The sequence below is a fragment of the Urocitellus parryii genome, chromosome 9, assembly GCF_045843805.1.
Source record: "Urocitellus parryii isolate mUroPar1 chromosome 9, mUroPar1.hap1, whole genome shotgun sequence".
Lineage (NCBI taxonomy): Eukaryota > Metazoa > Chordata > Mammalia > Rodentia > Sciuridae > Urocitellus > Urocitellus parryii.
In genome coordinates this window covers 108799532-108813966 of record NC_135539.1, presented here as the reverse complement: position 1 = coordinate 108813966, position 14435 = coordinate 108799532, and the positions used below count along the sequence as shown (strand labels likewise).

General features: G+C 37.1%; 1 protein-coding gene across 5 annotated transcripts in view; it reads left to right on the top strand.

The window, feature by feature from the left end:
- The window catches only part of Hsd11b1 (hydroxysteroid 11-beta dehydrogenase 1), a 59354-nt gene that overhangs the window by 42321 nt on the left and 2598 nt on the right, over positions 1-14435 (top strand). The window lies entirely within an intron of this gene.

Here is a 14435-nt window from a genome sequence, read left to right as displayed (position 1 = left end):
ACATTTGGTCTCCAGGAAGAATGCCATTCATAGACAATAATTGATCCCACAATATACTCAGCTTTGTACTCAGGGTTGCCTTTAGACTTCCAGATGTGAGTCAAACACCAGTTTTGGAACTACAGGGGACACTTGAAAAGTTCTCCAGATAATGTTTTTGAAGTATTTCTCATGTGGTTTGAGCTAAGGGAGATGCAACTGCTTCCTCTAAGTCTTGGTAGACAGACATGCAGACACTGACTATCATCCCCCTCCATTCACTATTTAGCTGGCCATGGATGGTTAGGTAATGTTGGTAGGACTGGTTTGGGCCTACCCTTTGACTCTGAAGACTCTTCAAATCTATCCCTTTATTTTTGCCTTCAGAGAGGTGCTGATATTCTAGGGCAATAGGAGGAACCACATTTCACATTCTGTTACACATAGGTCCCATACCAGCCTGGAAATGTTCTTGCAAAAGTTATCTTGTAAAATTTGGTAATAGGTTTTATCAAACTTATCTCTGGAGCATTTTGTATTATTACGACACCATGTACTCCTCCCTTGTCTTCAGCCAAAACATTCCCCTGGATTTCCTCTGTCAGCTCTACTGGTCTCTTTTAGGGTTCTCTTCATCTTCCCAATCTTAATTGTTGGTTTCCCTGGGGATTCTTCTATCCTAAACCCACTTCTCTGTCCACTCAACAGTCTTCCTGGGCAATTCCATCCATCTCCATTGCTTCAATTATCCCTGGATTGTAAAGTTGTCTTAACACTTAACGATGACACCTCAGGTGCTCCAGAGCCTGGAGAAGGCAGATGAATTTATCTTTAGAACCTGACTCAACCCAAAACACTACAGAGATGAGGCTAAAAGGATAGATTTTTTAGGAAGAGCCATAAAGAAATGTGGGGTGGGATCCAGGATGTGTATCCAGCCTCAAAACCATGGAAGCATTTTGAACCTCAAATTGGTGCTCATTCAATAGAGGATGTGGCTTATTTGCTTGGGATCACTCTAAAAGTCTGGAGGAAGGCAGAAATGAAGCTTTTCAATCCTTTACACTTTATTCTGAGCATTCAGTTAAAGCAGCTAAAAATACGCCTTTGAAATGGAAATCATTTTAAAATCTCAGCAAAACAGTTGAGGTTGGAGGGTGGGGAGAAGATGAACAAAAGCACCAAAGCCTCCCTTTGACCTCTTCAGCTCAGCTAACAAGCCCCAGTGCATAGCTTCCTTGCCAGCTCTCTGGCTCTTGCTGTTTCTACAGTGGCTAAGTCCCAGCGTTTCTGGGACAGAGCTAATTGCAAACATTCTGTCCTATTTATCACCACGTCTACACTCATACGTGTCAGACTCCTCATTCCACATTTTGCTTCAGAAAATATGGTCCCCATAGCTCTGTTTCTTTGTGGTCTAAAAATTCCCAGAGGAGAAATCTAGCTGCCATCTATCTATTTTACTGCAATGACTCCATTCTCTGCAAATAAACCAAAAGTTGACCTTGGGCACAAGCATTTCTAATCACCTCACTTTTTTATGGTTACATATTATTATAGTACACTTATTCACTGATTAATTTTATTTAATGAAGCTCACTCTGGCAGAATTTTTTTTAACTGGTAGCTGGATAAGTAGACCTTGTAGGATTTCATCAGAAAAAAAATCATGATGCTTTCCTCCCACTGCCTGTCCAAACCTGCTCCATGAGAACCTGCTCTTCTCTGGACCCGTGTGATCTAGGGCAGATAGCAACATTTTTCTGGTCATTCGGGGACAATAAAAGATGCTGCTCCCATCTCAAGAATGATCTCACTTCAGTAGTTAAAATGTCTAACCATGTGTTAATCTAACTTTTATTTTTTATTTTTTGTAGTTATAGATAGATAGCATGCCTTTATTTTATTTATTTTTTTATGTGGTGTTGAGGATCATGTCCTCACACGTGCTAGGCAAGCGCTCTGCTACCGAGCTATAACCCCAGCCCTGTAATTCTAACTTTTTAACAAAAGCTTCTCCCCATATAAAGCTGGAAACTTTTCTTATTAAGAAACCCAAGTAGGAAAGAGAAATGTGTTCAGCTTTTCCTCCTTCCCAGATCTCCCAGAACTCATCAAGTTCCCTCTAGCCTTTCTTGGGCCAAAGGAAGAGGGAGGATGCAGAGAAGAAAAAATAGAAGTAGGAAAAGTCTTCCTTGGCTAGAACTGGGCAAGCAGAGCTTTGGTCTCCTCTGGTCCTGGCAGAGGTTGAGAACTCACGCTTTCTGATCATGGGGTGGATGATCAAATCCATTCTTTTCATAGGTTCTTTGGAGGTCCCTCATGGAGTATGGACTATTTATTAGTAGTTCTTTCTGACATTTGACAGGAGTTGTTTATGTTATTTCCCTCAGAAAATACAGGGAAAACACAATCACATTTCAAGATGTCCTTTTGGACTAGATTGAAAATGGCCCCAGGAGAGAAGGGATGAGCCCTGGGAGGAAGCCCATAGGGTGGTGAGCAGAGTGAAGGCTACGTTTCAGCCCACACACAGGAGAAAGTTCCCTGTGTACAACGCAATTTGCACTTGCAGCCTCTCAATTTGGGTCAACTCCCAGTCCTTCTCCGTGTCCCTCAGACTCCTGGAGACAGGTTCTCAAAGGTCTCTTTAAAGTTCCTCTTACAAGAATTAACATGAGGAGAAGCCCCTACCCTTTCTTGGAAGATCAATGAGACATTGCTAATTCCTTCTCTCTGACTCCCATCCTCTCTGACCTCAACTTCAACCCCTTGATTCCCCTGGGGTGGTTGAGGGTTTAAGTGTTGCAAACCAATTTTTTGATTTTGCCTGATTACTTTTTTGTTTGCATTACTGTGTCCCGTGCAAGTGTACAAATAGAATAAGAAGGCATTTGCCAATTACTGGTCTTCTTAGCCTTTGAGCTCAGATGAAACTAGAGCAGAAAAAGTCAAATTTTAACAACTTGCTGCATGTTGTTTATTTCACTTTGACCAGGTCTTTTCACTCACAAAACCTTTTTTAAAATAATAAAAATCTGGATTTTTACAGGGCTTTGCTATTTACAGCTTTCTGAAACTTCTAAATATATTATACCTAGAACCAAAAGCATAGGTTTCCTCACACAAACTAATTGGCATTATGTGATAAAAAATGTATAAGAACAGTATCTGTGAAGAGGAAACAGATTTTAATTACATGCACTGATGTTGGCTGGAATGGTATGAACCTGAAAGATTTTTTTCTTTTTTCTGCTTTTTAATATGTTCCAGCATTCCTTTAATGAGTCTGGACCAATTCACAGTCTTTATCTGAAATTTCAAAATCCCCAAATCCCAAAACCCATGAGGGCAAGAAAAAAGAAATCTTAAAACTAAGAATTTTACTTTCATAATAACTTTACATAATTAATTTAAGCTGAATTGAGGCAAAGTTTTTTTGGTTTGGGTGTTTTTTGTTTTGTTTTGTTTTTTGTTTTTTGTTTGGTGTTTGTTTGTTTGTTTGTTTTCTTTTTCTTTTTCTTTTTTTTTTTTTTTTTTTTTTTGGCAGTACTGGGTATTCAACCCAGAGCCTAATGCAGGCTAAGGAAGCACTAAACTTCACCCCCATTCCTTTTTAATTTTTTTTTAAGTCAGTCTCATTAAGTTGCCCAGACTGACTGGAATTTGTGATCCTCCTGTCTCAGCCTCCAGAGCAGCTGGAATTACAGATGAGTACCACCATGCCTGGTAAAGCAAGGCCTTTTTAAAAAATCTCTGTGAATTTTCAAAATGTTTAAATGCAGAAATTATAATGTGTTTGTTTACAGGATGCCTCCCAATATACTCCCTTCTAAATCCAAAAATAGTTCTGAATTTCATAACGTATCTGGCCAAAGAGCTTTAAGTAGGTACTTATAAGGCTGTACTTTCATAAAGGAGAAAACATGATGAACTTGGCTATTATTTTTCTAGTCCTACTAGTTTCTCACAGCCTCATTTGGCCCTGCCCCTAATCTTTTTTTAATGAATATTAAAATATAAAATGACATAATTTTTACTTCTGATAGTGAATGGTTGTGTGGAAAATGCTAATGACTTTCTTCTTGGCATGTTAGCAACTTTCTTTTTTTTTTAATTTGTTCTTTTTGTTATACATGACAGTAAAATGTATTTTGACATCACATACATGGAGTATAACTTTCCATTTTTGTGGTTGTACATGATGTGGAGTTACACTGGTCACATTCATATATGAATATAGGAAAATTATGTCTGATTCATTCTACTGTCTTTCCCATTCTTATCCCCCCCATCACTTCCCTTTGTCCAATCTGGCGAACTTCCCTTCCCTCCCCTCTGCCTATTATCGGTCAGTATTTCCATATCAGAGAGAATATTCAGCCTTTGGTTTTGGGGGACTGGCTTATTTCATTTAGCATGAAAAAAAAAAAAAAAAGATGCTGCTCCCTTCTCAAGAATGAACTCACTTCGGTAGTTAAAATGTCTAACTATGTGTTAATCTAATGGAATGTGTTAATCTAATGGAATCTCCAATTCCATTCGTTTTCCAGAAAATGCCATAATTTCATTCTTCTTTAAGGCTGAGTAATGTGACATTGTATATATAGATACCACATTTTCTTTACCTATTCATCTGTTGAAGTGTACCTTGGTTGATTCCATAGCTTATCTATTATGAAATGAGGTGCTATAAACATTGATATGATTGTGTCACTCTAGTATGCTGATTTTAAATCCTTTGGGTACATACCAAGAAGTAGGATTACTGGGTCAAATGTTGGTTCCATTCCAAGTTTCCTGACGAATCTCTATACTGCTTTCCAGAATGGTTACAACAATTTGTAGTTCCACCAGCAATGTACAAGTGGTCCTTTATCTTTTTTTTAATATTTATTTTTTTTTTTAGGTGTAGATGGATACAACACAATGTCTTTATTTTTTATGTGGTGCTGAGGATCGAACCCAGGTCCCACCCATGCTAGATGAGCGTTTTACTGCTGAGCCACAATCCCAGCCAGCCCCAGCCCTTCATCTTTGTATAAACCATTTCCCCACCTTCCTGATCCTTTCTTCACTTCCTTCATCAAAGCGGAGTTCAGAGCTTGCCTCCTTTAGGCAGAGTTTCCTGGTGAGCTGGTGTCCATCTTCACCTGAACAGTCAGTTTAGATTTGGAAAAATGTCTTCCCACCCCATATTAGTTTGGGCTTTAAAGAGATTTAGTAACTAATAGTTCAGTGACAGCTCACTCAGTTGATACTGTGGGACTTGAGCCTCTTCCAAATACATTCCCTCCCCATTTCTCCTGGGAATTCCTAGACTAGGTCCAAAAAGCTTATGCTGTCACTTCTTTGTGCCCCCACACCCTCTCTCAAAACTAACAATAAATGCAGTTTAGATAAAGCCACTCTTTTCTACCGAACACTTCAGCATAGCTGCCGCTCCAGAACACAGACTAGAAAAATCAAGGCAGAGAGCAGGCCCCAATTTGTACATTAACAGGCCCCACACATGGTCCTTATGTGCACTGAATTTAATAAATATTGGTTTAAAGATTTGCAGATCAATAGCAGGTCATGAACTTTGAGAGGTAAAATATAGTTATAATGAAAATCAATAATTATGCAGCCATAATTAGTTGCATTATAGTGTACCTCATGCATAATCTTCATGATAAAAGCTAACAATTTTTCAACAATCTTCATCTGGACTTGACCCTTGCCTGATAAGTTTCATACTTTTTTTAAACCATGTATCTATGTTATGGATTTTTCAGGAAGTTTTCTGCCATGTCTTTCTCTCCTTTCCTAACTTTCTCCCTTCTTTTTTCCCTTCCTCTCACCTTCCTCTCCTTTTTTTCCTGAAAAAACATTTAGGACCCTTCTTTGTACCTTGAGTAAAAGGTTCAATTAAGGATGGGAAATGGAATGCACTGAGCTCCCAAAAATGGTAAAAAAAATCACCACTACAGGAATTCAGATTAGGACTTCTCATAGTCTCCTGCTTCTGCATCTCCGTTGCCACCTGAACAAACACATTAAATAACACTGTCAATATCTTTATCACCATTAAGGAGGGCATAGTAAACTACAAAAGTGTAACCCCCAAAGACATGTCCACCTGGACCCTGTGAATGTGACCCTACACAGACAAGTATCCTTGTGGATGTAATTACGATCTGAACATGAAATCATTCTGGATTATCTGACTGGGAGAACATGCAATGGCAAGTGTCCTTATAGGAAGACTAAAAAACACAGACAGAAAATAAGAAGGCACAGAGGAAAAAGAGATGTGAAGATGGAGGCAGAATTCAGAGTGCAGCATCTACAAGCCAAGGAACACCAAAGATTGCTAGCAGACACAAGAAGCTGGAAGAGACAAAGAAGGGTTCCATCTAAGAGCCCTTGGAGAGAAAATGTTCGTGCTGATAACTTACTTTTGGAATTATAGCTTCCAGAACTGATTTTGGGGTTTGGGGAGTTTTCTGTTTGTTTGTTTGTTTGTTTGGGGGAAGGGGTTGTATGTTTGGTTGTTGTTTTGTTGTTGTTATTGTTGGTACCAGGGATTGGACCCAAGAGTGCTTCACTGAGCCACATCCCAGACCTTTTATTTTATGTTTATTTTGAGACAGGATCTCACTAAGTTGCTTAAGGCCTCTCTAAATTGCTGAGGCTGGCTTTGAACTTGCAAAATCCTCCTGCCTCAGGTTCCCACGTCACTGGGATTAAAGGTGTAAGGCCACCATGCCTGGCTTGTCCTCCAGAACTGTGAGAGAATAAATTTCTGTTGTCTCAAGCCATCAAGTTTGTGGTATTAGGAAACTTATAAAGGAACTAGAAATGTCTAGCCTATCTATTTATGGGTACCCTCATATGTCAATTTAAAAGAGGAAATAATACTGCTGTTCATAAATTTTGCCTATTTTGGGCTTGTTTGTCAAAGCAGAGAGAATCTTTACCAACACAGGAAGAGCTAGACTTGACACATGGCTCCTGGAAAACGATCATACAAAAAACGGGCTTTAGAAAATACCACATAGTGCTTGAAAGTATCAACCACCCCAGACACGGGGAAGCTGAGGCAGGAGGATCACAAGTTCAAACCCAACCTCAGCAAAAGCAAGGCACTAAGCAACTCATTGAGTAAAATAAATAAAATATACTGGGGATGTGGCTTGGTGGTTAAGCACCCCTGGGATTAATCCCCAGTACCTAAAAAAAGAAAAGAAAAGAAAGAAAGTGTCAATCACTAGAGTCAAACTTGAATTCTTGTTTTCCCATTCACTAACCTTACAACTTTATGCAATTATTTAGCCTTTGAACTTTTTTTTTAATATTTATTTATTTTTTTTTTTTAGTTTTTGGCGGACACAACATCTTTGTTTGTATGTGGTGCTGAGGATCGAACCCGGGCCGCACGCATGCCAGGCGAGCGCGCTACCGCTTGAGCCACATCCCCAGTGCCTAGCCTTTGAACTTTAGACTGACACATAAGAGCTACAAAAAAAAAAAAAAAAAAAAAAAAAAAAAAAAAAGCTCCTATTCAGCTCCAACTTTTGTGGTTACATTTGCCCAATATTTCTTCAGGTTACTTGTCTCTGCTGATTTTCCCTTTCCATGACTCAAAACATGTACCCAAGTCCCAAACTTATATAACTTTCTTCAAAAATCCAACAGCAGCAATTAGAGCTTTTATCATGTATTTCATTTTTGTAAGAGAGAGACCATGATGTGGGTCAAGCCAGTGTGCACATTACCTATCACTGAAGTGACCTTCTGAGTTTAGGAAAATGTCTCTTTGAAGGGGAAGGGTATAGTAGGGCAATAGTATGCATTTCTCGTACACTGAAGCTTTTTAAATTTTATATATTCAAACCTATTTCAAATCTTCCTTCATTGCACGTGTTTTTTATTTTATGCTTTAAAAAATATCTCTTAGCTTCAGATGATAAATTCATCCTTATCTTTTTATTTTACTTTCCATATATATTCTCTAATATAATTTTGAATTTATTAGAATGGCATTTTTTCTTTCTTCCAAGCAACCAGTTATTTGTCACAACATGATTTTTTAATAGCTCATATTTTTCTCACCAATTTGAATACTAATACTGCTAACAATAATAGTGTTCTCTGAATGCTTTCTATGTGCCAGAGTTTGTGCTAAGTATGTCACATGGAGTATTCAGCTTGGTAATATTATTGTCCACATACTCTAGCTAAGAACTGGCATACTTGGGATTCATACCCAGGTCATTTGACTCTAAAGCTCATACTTTTAACCACTATGCTATTCCTATAAATCGCTTGGATCTATTTTTTTTACTTAAAACAATAAGGAAAATTATTGATATAATTGAAAATTCAGATATGGGGTGGGTGGGCTTCATATTCGACTTGACTCCTGCTCAGGGTTCCCATGATTTCTTTGGCTCTGCTCTCTTCCATGTGACTTCATCCTCAGCCTGACAGTAAGCTAGCTAAAATAGCTCTATACCCACATCCATGCACAAAAACATCTATCAGAACAGAAAGAGGACTATTACTCTCAGAAAAACTACCAGAAGAAAAACAGCTTTCTGAGACACTCCAGAAAAATTCTCCTCAAGTCCTATTGGTTTGAAATGGGCCACAGGGCCATTCCTGTATCGATAATTAATAAAAAAGAATGAGAGTAAATATATTGTGCAAGCTTACATCTAGAGTTAGAGATGGTGTCTTTTGACACGTTGACTGTGTATAAGTGAAGGGGGCTATCAATAAAGATCAAATTCACTTCCCCAACGCAGAAAATTAAAATAACAGGGGATTTAACAATGTAGAAGGTAAATCAAGTCTAAAGGTAGTATACTAATATGACAGCAAAGTCGCCCAGGCTTTCTCCTTCTATCTCAACGCTTTGCCATCCTCAACATGGACCAAGATTGCTGTGCAGCCACAGCCATCATATCCACCTTCAGACACCAAGGACAAAGGAGTGCAAAGACATAGACTGACTTCTCCTGTAAAGATATATCTTAGAAGTTACATAATGCTTTTCTGCCTACATACCATTGGACAGAACTTAGTCACTTGGCAAAATCTAACTCAGGGAAGCTACAAAATGTAGACTTAATTCCAGATAACTATGAGTCCAGATACAAATCTGGGTTCTACTATTATAGAAGAAGGGCCGAATATATATTGAGAGTATATTCAATATATAATAGAGTGCTATTTGCAACAATAGAAACATGAGTTCAATTGGGATTCTGTTCAAGAATTTTAAAAAAGAAAGAAAACTAAATGCTTGTTAAGCAACCACCAAAGTGTTCTGCAGCCTTGCTGAAATCATTGGCCCAGCCCTGGACTAACAAGTAAACTGGTGGTATCAGATTCTCTAGATAGACACCCTATGTCACATACCCATTCCCAGAACTTGACTGTGAGTCATCCCAACACAATTCTCATAACTGAGATGGAGTTGGGGTAATTTTCTAAAAAGATAGATTTTTATGTTTTATTTGTAAAAACTCTTAACATGTTGAGGATTTAGGCCATTTCAGACCAATAAGACTTGAGGAGAATTTTCTTGAAGTGTCTCAGAAAGCTGTTTTTTTTTAGTTTATTGTTTATTTTCCCTTTATAATGATATTATTATACTATTGTTTTGACATATAGGAATTTTACTTTTTGTAAGATCAAATATTCAATGACTTTACATATTTTTTACTTTTATATTAGAATGATCTTTTATAACCAAGGATTTAGTAAATATTCACCTATATTATTCTTTTTAAAAATATTTTCTAAGTTGTCGATGAACCTTTATTTTATTTATTTGTATGTGGTGCTGAAAATCGAACCCAGTGCCTCCCGCATGCTAGGCAAGTGCGCTACCCCTGGGCCACAACCCCAGCCCCCTGTATTATCTTTTTCCTGTAATTGAATTATTTTTGTGTCAGTCAGAATTTGCAATCTGCTGTATTCCAACCCCACTTATAGTGCTTTAACAAATAGGGGTCCCATGCTTTTACACTGTCGGTAAGATTGTAAATCAGAACCAACCTACTGTGGAAATCCACATGGAGGTTCCTCAAGAGACTAGAAATGGAACCACCAAATATGGACCCAGCTATTCCACTCCTCAGTATTTATCCTCAAAAATTAAAATCAGCATTTTATAGCAATACATGCATACCCATGTTTATAGAAGCACAACTCACAATAGCCAAATTATTGAACCATCCTAGGTGTTTTCATCAATAGATTAATGGATGAATAAAATGTGATACACACACACACACACACACACACACACACACACACACACTGGAGTTTTATTTGACTATAAAGAAGAATGAAATAATATCATTTTCAGGAAAATGGACAGAACTTGAGAACATTATATTAAGCAAAATAAGCCAAAACCAAAAAGTCAAGATTCAAATGTAGTTAGAGAGGAGAAAAATGGAAAAATAAATGATAAAAAGGTGGGAAGAGATCTCATGAAAATAGAAGGGAGACCAGCAGAAGAATGGAAGGGGGCCTGAGAAAAGGAAGGAAAGGGGATCAAATTATATTGTTATATTGTGTGCAAATATATAACAACAAATCCACTATTATTTATAATTATATTGCACCACTAAAAAATCCAAAGTTAAAAAACATAGGGGTTCCTTCTTCTGAGATAATAAGTTCAGGGCTGTTTGGGTGGACTTCTGAGGTATTCCAGAATCCAGGCTCACTCCACATTTCTGTTCCACTATCCTCAATATTAAGCTTTTCCTAATGCTCACAAAATGAATGCTACAATACGCATCACCTATGAAGTTTATTTAAAAAGAAAAAGAAAGCAAAATATGAAAGGTGCATGTCATCTGAACCTATCCATTTTATTGAGAAGTCAGTATCTTTCCTGGAAACCCTATTTGTTAGATTTCTCATTGGCCAGAATTATATCATATAGCCAACTAGAGCAAGGAATCTTGAAGAAATGACATTTTCCTCTGAGTATATATTGCCACCCTGAACCAAATCAAATTCTTTTATTAAAGAAAGGGGAATGAATATTGGGAAGGCAACAGTGTCTGCCATGATTTTCCACCTAATTTTTTATATATGCTATAAATAAATAATTAATTTTATTTGTTTAAAATTAGCTAAACAACTTTTCCATTATCTTTATTGAAAAAACAATCCTTTCTTCACTGATTTGGCACACAACTACATTATACTTTAAAATATAGATGTTTTTAAAATAGTTGTTCTAACAATGTTCAGAAAAGAGTGTAAGATCTCAGTCCACTTCTACTCTCTCCTCTTTTTTAAATTTATTTATTTTAATTAGGTCTACATGACAGCAGAATGCATTTTGATTCATTGTACACAACTGCAGCACACTTTTCATTTCTCTGGTTGTACACAATGTAGTGTCGCACCATAAGTGCAGTCATACATGTACCTAGGGTAATGATGTCCATCTCATTCCACCGTCTTTCCTGCCCCCATATTCCCTCCTCACCCTTCCATCCCCTTTGCCCAAAGTTCCTCCATTTTTCTCATGCCCCTTCCCCTGTTATGGATCAGCATCCACTTATCAGAGAGAATATTCAGCTTTTGTTTTTTGGGAATTGGCTTACTTTGCTTAGCATGATATTCTCCAACTCCATCCATTTACCTACAAATGCCATGATTTTATTCTCTTTTAATGCTGAGTAATATTCCATTGGGTATATATGTACCACAGTTTCTTTATCCATTCATCTATTGAAGGGCATGTAAATTGCTTCCACAGTTTAGCTATTGTGAATTGAAAATTCAGCTGCTATAAACATTGATGTGGATGTATTACTATATTATGCTGATTTTAAGTCCTTTGGGTATAGACAGAGGAGTGGGATAGCTGGGTCAAATGATGGTTCCATTCTAGTTTTTCTAAGGAATCTTCATACTGCTTTCCATATTGATTGCACCAATTTGCAGTCCCACCAGCAATGTATGAGTGTGCCTTTTCCCCCACATCCTTACCAACATTTATTGTTGTCTGTATTCTTGATAACTGCCATCTATTCTTAGATGAAATCTTAGAGTAGTTTTGATTTGCATTTCTCTAATTACTAGAGATGTTGAACATTTTTTTCATATATTTCTTGATTGAATATATATCTTCTTCTGAGAAGTATCTGTTCAGCTCTTTAGCCCATTTATTGATTGGATTGTTTGTTGTTATTGTTGTTTGTTTGTGTGTGTGTGTGTGTGTGTGTGTGTGTGTGTTAAGTTTTTTGAGTCCTTTATATATCCTGGAGATTAGTGCTCTATCTGACATGTGTATGGCAAAAATTTTCTACCAAAACGTAGGCTCTCTCTTCAACACATTGTTTGTTTCTTTTGTTGAAAAGATTTTTAGTTTGAGTCCATCCCATTTATTAATTCTTGATTTTATTTCTTGTGCTTTAGGAGTCTTGTTAAGGAAGTCGGGGCCCAGTCCAACATGATGAAGATTTGGTTTCGTCCTACTTTTTCCTCTTTTAGGCACAGGGTCTCTGGACTAATTCCTAGGTCCTTGACCCACTCTAAATTGAGTTTTGTGCATGGTGAGAGATAGGGATTTATTTTCATTTTGCTGCATAAAGATTTCTAGTTCTCCCAGTACCATTTGTTAAAGAGGCTATCTTTTCTCCAATATATGTTTTTGGTGCCTTTGTCTAATATGAGATAACTGTATCTTTGTGGGTTTGTCTGTGTCTTCTATTCTGTACCATTGGTCTACATGTCTATTTTTGTACCGGGACCATGCTGTTTTTGTTACTATAGTTTGAGGTATTCTGATGATATTGTGATACCTCCTGCTTCACTCTTCTTGCTAAGGATTACTGTGGTTATTCTGGGTCTCTTATTTTTCCAAATGAATTTCATGATTACTTTTTCTATTTCTATAAGGAATTACAATGGCATTTTAATTGGAATCGCATTGAATCTGTATAGTGCTTTGGGTAGTATGGCCATTTCGACAATGTTAATTTTGCTTATCCAAGAGCATGGGAGATCTTTCCATCTTCTAAGGTCTTCTTCAATTTCTTTCTTTAGTGTTCTGTAGTTTTCATTGTAGAGATCTTTCACTTCTTTTGTTAAGTTGATTCCCAAGTTTGTTTGTTTGTTTGTTTGGAGGCTATTGTGAGTGGGGTAGTTTTCCTAATTTCTCTTTCAGAGGATTCATCACTAATGAATAGAAATGCATTTGTTTTATGGGTATTGATTTTATATCCTGCTACTTTGTTGAATTCATTAATTAATTCTAGAAGTTTTTTGGTGGAGTTTTTTGGATCCTCTAAGTATAGAATCATTTCATCAGCAAATAGTGATAGTTTGAGTTCTTATTTTCTATTTGTATCCCTTTAATTTCTTTCGTCTGCCTAATTGCTCTGGATAGAGTTTCAAGGACTATGTTGAATAGAAGTGGTGAAAAATAGGGAATCTCTGTCTTGTTCCAGTTTTTAGAGGAAATGCTTCCAATTTTTCTCCATTTAGAATGATGTTGGCCTTGGGTTTAGCATAGATAGCTTTTACAACATTGAGGTATGTTCCTACTACCCCTAGCTTTTCTAGTGTTTGAACATGAAAGCATGCTGTATTTTGTCAAATGCTTTCTCTGCATCAATTGATATAGTCATATGATTCTTGTCTTTAAGTCTATTAATGTAATGAATTATATTTACTGATTTCTGTATATTGAACCAACCTTGTATCCCTGGAATTAACTCCACTTGATCATGGTACACAATTTTTTAATATGTTTTTATATGCAAGTTGCCAGAAATTTATTGAGAATTTTTGCATCTATGTTCATCAGGGATATTGGTCTAAAAATTTCTTTCCTTGATGTGTCTCTGCCTGGTTTTTGTATCAGGCTACTCTCTCTTCTTGGAAAGGGTATAGAGAATAGGCTATCCTGTGGGGTTTATGTTCATATATACTCCCCAAAACTATAGTGAGAATCAGGATAATAAATTTTTTAAAAAGAGGGCAGGAGGTGCATGTAAAAACCAAAGGCCAGGATTTATTATATTGTTCACATAAAAAGTAAAACATAACTTTCCTATTATCAGTGACAGGTCACCGAGTTGTCAGAGAGCTCTTCAATCTCCAGCACCCAGGTCAGAAGTGGAAGTGTTAGTTAGCAGCCATGGGATTGCATAGCTCTTCTGTAACCTAGTTTATTTATCACCCTTACTAAAAAAATCTACCAATCCCTCTTCAATGAACTCTATCTTACAGCACACCCCATACCTTACCCCTTTAATGCCCTGATGTTTTTCCCCTCAGAAATTCAACACAGCAGGGGTTAGTGAAAAATAAAACTCAAAGAGGTAAGAGAACCACAGGGATTACAAAGCCTGCCAAAAATCACAATGAGCTCTGTCCAAAACTGAAATGAATTGCCTTGTTAACCCATTTCTTTAATCTATCACTTA